Genomic DNA, 6648 nt, shown 5'->3' on the forward strand with positions numbered 1-6648 from the left:
GCAGATGAGTTTGTGTTAGTGGGTGAATATCCAAAACTAAACTTCTGAACTCTCCAGCAGAAGCCTGATAATTGTTAGCTGCAACAAGTGCAGGCTGTCATAGATTTTGAAAATACCTGGACTAAACAAAAATGGCACATCACAAATCCTTCAATTAAGAGACATGAGACAGAGCCACCAATTAGGAGGCTGACGACACACTGTGTTTCTTCACACACACACTACTTAGATCAAGACAATTAGGGAGTTATGGTTTGAGAAAGGATTCCAAAAAGAATTCCCAAAGAGAAACAGTGGTCTTGGAGAGAAGAAGAGGAGGGCCTAGAAAGAGGAAGATCTGGGAGATCAGTGAGGTGAGTGGGTTCAAAGGCTGGGGGAGGTCCAGGAGAGTTGGCCAGTAGCACCTAAGACTGGCAACTGGAAGCAGCAGCACTGTGTGAAGCATCAAGACTTTATGTCCAACCTCCTCAGATCAACAGTGACCTCTGTGGGGAAGGGAAGTTGAGAACCAGTGAATGTAACACTGGTGGGGGCGAGGGGATGGGGAACACAGAGGGGAGAGTTCATCAAGGAGTGTAAAAGCTTAACAGTTCTTAAATAAACCCCAGCAGAACTCCACTACAGGGTGTTGTTACCTCTATGTACACCCATGACAGTGATGTTTGATGACCACTGTCATGCAGCAGGGATGCATCCATCGCAATGGCTCATACTGGGCACACAGGTCATACCACAGGGCTGCTGCACATAACGTCATCAGCACCCACAGCACCAGAGAGACCTTAACCCAATTTTCTTTCCCCAAGGCTGCTCTACCCTTCTCCAGGAATCTCAGGTTTCCAAAAGCTTTCCTCTCGCATCAACTGAACAAGTGACATGCCACCACTGAAGTGACACGGACCAGAGGAAGGTGAGTGTAGGAAACCACAGCTAGAGATGACTTTGCTGCTGACTCCCCTTGCACTAGAGATTTCCACAAGGGCATACCAGTAGGGGAGAGGTGGAGCTATAGAGGGAGTTTGCCAATGGGGTGAGAATCCAAAATCCTATCCATAACCCCACCTTCTCTGAGGTGAGGAGCAGGAGAAAGCAGATATCTAGCTGTAATTGTGTATGTTGTTAGCAGTATGGCAGAGGAATGCTGAACAGAAAATTTAATCCCTTTTAATCTTTCCCTCCTGTTCCCCAGTGAGCCTGTAGCCAGTAATGAACACTGTCATAGGGAAGAATGGCATGTCAAATGAGTGTGCCACAGGTACAAGGGGACAGTAACAGAACTGTGAACAGCTCTTGGGAGGCGGGATGCCTGATCTCCTGCTCCAGTGCTAAGCCATGTATTTTGGAAGAGCAGATATGATCTAAAATCTCTCAAATGTGAGCAATTCGCAGACTCCTACAATAAACTGTCTTTCAGCACAGCTGGAAAAATAAAACAGACAAACACCAAAACTACCAATGCATTTGTAGTGAATTGTCTGGTTACTAGTCACTTCTGTATGACGTAATTCGCACGGTATTCATAAACTGCTTTTTGTTCCCTGATGTTCCAAGCCAGCAAACTTACAATGAGCAAAGCCTCCTGACTTCCACAGAAACCCTGCAGGGAGAAGGATTGAAGGACAGGGAGAAGGATTGAAGGACTGTGCTTCCATTTGCTGGTTAGGATGCACAAGCCAGGCTGCAGCTATGCATGCATGGAGGTTACTAGAGGGGAGCATGTCGACACCCAATGCACCAGCACAAGGGGCATATGGAATACTCTATATCCCAAGGAAGCAGCTTCCAAAATCCCTTGCTCCATGAGGGGCTTCTCAGTGTCTGAGAAGATCCTGTTTCCTGGGTCAAAATATCACTGCCCACTGTCCCAATCTCCCTACACAGTGTCCATCTACTGTAAGTTGGCCCTTGGTCACACTCTACAGACCACAGTTTGGCTAGCATCTAAGGCTCGTGATCCACAATTTGGCTAGCATCTCAGCCTGTCTAAAGTTGCTTTTAAACCTGAAAAAAAATATTTTATGCCAAAAATAAGCATATTATATTGCCTGACATGCTAATGGACTTAGCTGCTGTGCACAAGTTATATTCGCTTTGCATAAGTTAACGAGGTGGCAACAATAAAGTTGAGTAATAAGAAAGGATGCACCTTGCTGGGAAGAAGGTCAGCAAAAAAAACCATTTCAAAGCAAATTTCTTTGTGGCTGCCAGGTACTTATTTTCCTATAAACCTATTTAAAGAAAATAACATTTGAATATTGAAAGATTATGGGTTAATGTGACCTTACGATCATAGGCAATTTAATAAGCTCACAAGTACAAAGTTTTACAGATTCATTATAATTTCCTTCACTGAAAAACTGCCCTGAGAAATGGAGTTAGATTTTAAATTTGACACCGTTCTACAACTTGTAAACTGTATTTGGACACCATAACTACTTATTTAAGTCCTTAATCAAAAATCAAAGAAATTATTTGGGTCAGATGAGATTCTTAACAAATCAGGACACATTTTTGATATGGATGCCACAAGATCAATTAGTTCTTAATTTTACAGGAGGTGTCACCAACCAGCATGTTTACAGGTAGTCTTACTTCAATGGAGACAGAACTGGTTTTTATTCTTTTGCATGCTAGTTTCTTTAGGAAGGCTGTAGCAATCACCAGGGAATTTAACTCTATCTTAATCCTTACCTAGAGTCAATTTTGGAGAAGCCAGAGTCAATTCTTGGGACAGTGGCCATAAATAAAGTGCTAAATAGAGCATGATCATGGACAGATCCAAGACAAAGAGGCACTTTCTGACTTCCACCCACCCTGAGCAGGATGAACTCACTGCACCCCACAGTTGTCTGCAGTGGGGCTAACTGGAACAGTCCGAAGCAGAGCCAGGAAGAGAGTGAGTGATCAAGGAGCACTGGGAACCAGAGGGCTGGGACTAGAACTTTCTATATCTTTTATTAACAGTATACACATAGCTGTATCCTAGGACTCATGCTGATGCTTAGGCAGGAAGTGCTGGAAATAGGTTGCTTGCCTGTATTTCACTGACCGTTCCTCTGCTAGCAATAGCGTAAATAATGTCAATAAAAATTTCTTTCAATACATGCCCAAGTTGCACTATCAAAGGTTTCTGGAAAACAATAGCTGCTGCTCAGCAGAGTGATGAATCAATATATTAAACTGTCCAGGGCATTTACATCATGTGGGCTGAGGATATTAACAGAATAACCAATTTTGCAGAATGCCTTCAAGTGACAAGCTGTAATTTGACCACTCTAGCAAATAAGAGACTTGGCACTAGGCCTTTAACTCCTTTGCCACAGCAGAGAAGGAGACCGCAACTGCAGGAGCTACCCCAAGGGGTTAAGCATCTTTCACACTAAGAGTTAAGTGTTGTGAAACAATGTTTGAGTCATTTTACAAGAAAATCTTAAAATCTCTCACTGGAGGTTCAAAACCAAAACCCAACAACAAAAAAACAACAGAAAAGGCAATTTCATTCCAATTTTTCCTTTCCAATAACTGAAGCATGACAAACTACTAACCCTGTGCATAATTCCATTTTGTGGTCCATGCATTTATGTGTACTCTTACATGAGATGAGGAAGAAAAAGAGGACTTTTGCAAAACAGTCACTTCAGAGCTGCTAGCTTCGCACCATCAGGGTGATAATGGTATTGTTTGACAGATAGGCAGATATGGGAGAGGCTTACCAATTCCCCCCATATCAACAGATTTCTTTAACTCAGCAGCTGAAAACATTAGGGTTCATCCAAAATTCAAACATAGTCAGTGGCAAGAATGCCACTGACTCTCTGGAAAATGACAGATAGGTATTACAGGTGACATGGATTCCTGCTAAATGGAGTTCCTTGGACGTCATCACAAATTAAAATGATGATGAAATGCAGGGCTGTTCAATGGCAATCAACCTAGAATTCATTAAACAAGATAGGGATTCACCTGCTGGAAAGGTGTAGAAAACAGCTCCTGTGAGCTGCTTACAAGCAGAATTTCTGAACAAGAGATCAACAAATATGCTGATTTACCTGAACTCTGGAATTAGTGCTCTTTGATGTTTCTCTCCTCTGAATATATGAAAGCTCCAGTCTTTTTCTGAAGGTGAAAATAGATGCTTGTGAGACAACTGGACACTAATTGCTTTCTCATTTTCTGTCATAAACTGAACTGTTTCCAGCTCAAGCATTATTTTAGTGTTTTCCTTAAAGCTACAGCAGTTTGAGTTAGGAGGATCTCAGCTTTTAATTTTTCTTCATTTTTAACCAAGTAAGAGCAATTTAGCATATATTATTCTGAAACAAAGGAGAAAACGTCATCAAATTCATACTAGCTAGAAAAAATGTATTTTCCTAAATTCAAATTAAAGTAAATCTGGAGTTTTAACCTGGTTTCTGGTGGTCATCGAACACCTGGAGCTAAATCCTAGTGTGTTTTTGTTTCTTGTTACTGTACTAGCTACTGCTTATCACACTCTGTGTGAGGGAGTGCAGAAGCTGTTGCCTGCAAATACCCATACCTTTAGTCCTTCTTACCCCCAAGAAGTTTAGGGTATATAGTCATTTTTGGGAGAGAGCCAAGCAGGTAGGAGGTACATGCTTTATATCTTTAAGTATTAAAAAAGGACAGATAGATAAGAAGCCGGGTAAAGGAACAGCAATTTTGCTGTTCTTGCCATGGGTAATACATGTGTTCATTCCCCATCAGAGTACCACACAGGCACACTGCCCCTGAAAGGCACCTCTGTAAAGCACACCTCCCAGGATCCATGGCTCTCAGAAAACTCGTTTGATTTATAAATTGCAACACTCAGCTTATTTATAAAACAGTTGCTTGCCTATCTATTTCAACATAAATTTAGAAGTTCGGAAGTTACAAAAATTTTAAAAAGCAGTTTAACCTATTTCCCCCAACACCTTCTGTCTGTGCACTCCTTCCAACTTCTAGATGGTAAGCCATTTCCAAAAACATATCATTCTTTCTGGATGTCTAAAACATAACCCAAGCAGAAGCTATGAGTTTGATGCAGCTATTAGTGGCTGGATTCTTTGGCTTGAGTTATACAGATTAAATTATTACAATGGCCACATTTGGCCTTATAACAAAAACAATACAAAACAGCACAACATACAACATCTAATTCCCCTTTTCCCCTTCCAAAGACCACAAATAGCTGAAGACTAACTTTCTTCTACAGAAAGAAACCTAACAGTATATGCTGTGGGTACACCAACTCATGCCAGCGAAGTAATCTTATTTGCTTCTTCCCCATCATGATTGCAATGTATTTCTGGGAAGCGGAGCTCTTGGCTTCCGAATCAGGACCCACAAGTATTATTCTTACTGCTGCATGAAGCTCTGTGCAACATGTGGTGCTCAGAGTGTGCAGAACTCGATGCTTGTGGGCTGGTTTACCCACGGTACCTCCACCTTCCCTTTTAAGGAGGACATGAGTTGGTTTGGGGCTGTCTTCACATCTAACTCCAACACTGGAGATGACTTCTGGCTTCCAATGCTCCATGAAAAACTAGACCCTGAAAGGTATGAATAACTTCATGAAGCTTTGTGTCTCAGAAAAAGTAATAGAAACTGGGTACTACCAAGATTTAAACTGTAACTTGCAAGAGCTAATACAAATCTTTACTTCCAGTAGCTACACCCCTTACAGAGTCTGCAAGCGTGACACAGCTGGGTATTTTGGGAATAGCCCAAGCATACTAAATCTGAAACTTTGGAAGGGGACACCTGTTGGGAGATGGGGACTTATTTTCTCTGACGATGCATCTGAGATGAAGTATAAAAGGCTGCCAACTTCTCCTGGTTTCCTCCCGTGTGTTTTTGTTTAGGTTTCATTAAGTCTATTCACAGATTCAGAAAGTCGCTCTGCTTGGCATTATTTAGCATCAACAGTATAATTTGTGTGGCAGCAGTGCTACCTGGGGATCAAAATAGAATATAGTGCCTTAACACACACTATGTGCACACTGCATCCCAGACAGAAGCATTTTGAGAAACTCTGGAGAGAGAACCAAATATTGTAAAATGTCATTAAAAGCAGCAAGCCAGCCTTTACAGAGCAAGTCAAAATTTAGCCCTGGTGTAGTGCAACAGGATTTCTTAATTCAATTGTCCAGATTTTGATTGGACAGAAATCAATTAAACTCTGTTTTCTGGTCCAAACCCTCCTAAAGACAAAATCTCATCAAGGTATTTGCCTCTTGATAGGACTGAAGAATTCATCCTGAGAATTGCAACACTGGGATAAGATCAAACAAACCTGCTCTCTCCGAGGCCAGCTCAACACTTACTCCAGACGCTGCAGTTACTAACCAACGTCAGTTTGATTTCACACTAATATCCCTGTTAATCTACACCATCTCAGTTGCTGCAGACGCTTGTTACAAATCTCTGGCGTCCATAGGGTGGCTGCAGAGACATAAGATTAATAAATTTGTTTTACTATGCGCATAATAAAACACTTCTTGCCAAAAGTCAATGCACATAGCGGTATGTTTTGTATATCTTGCATCTGATTTTGGTTTTGCTAAATCTTATGATCAAAACCATCCCACAAGAGAAAATGTTATACTAAAATTTATACCACAGGGTGAATTTCCTTCTTTAAACTGG

The sequence above is a fragment of the Eurypyga helias genome, unplaced genomic scaffold, assembly GCF_000690775.1.
Source record: "Eurypyga helias isolate BGI_N326 unplaced genomic scaffold, ASM69077v1 scaffold17106, whole genome shotgun sequence".
NCBI lineage: Eukaryota > Metazoa > Chordata > Aves > Eurypygiformes > Eurypygidae > Eurypyga > Eurypyga helias.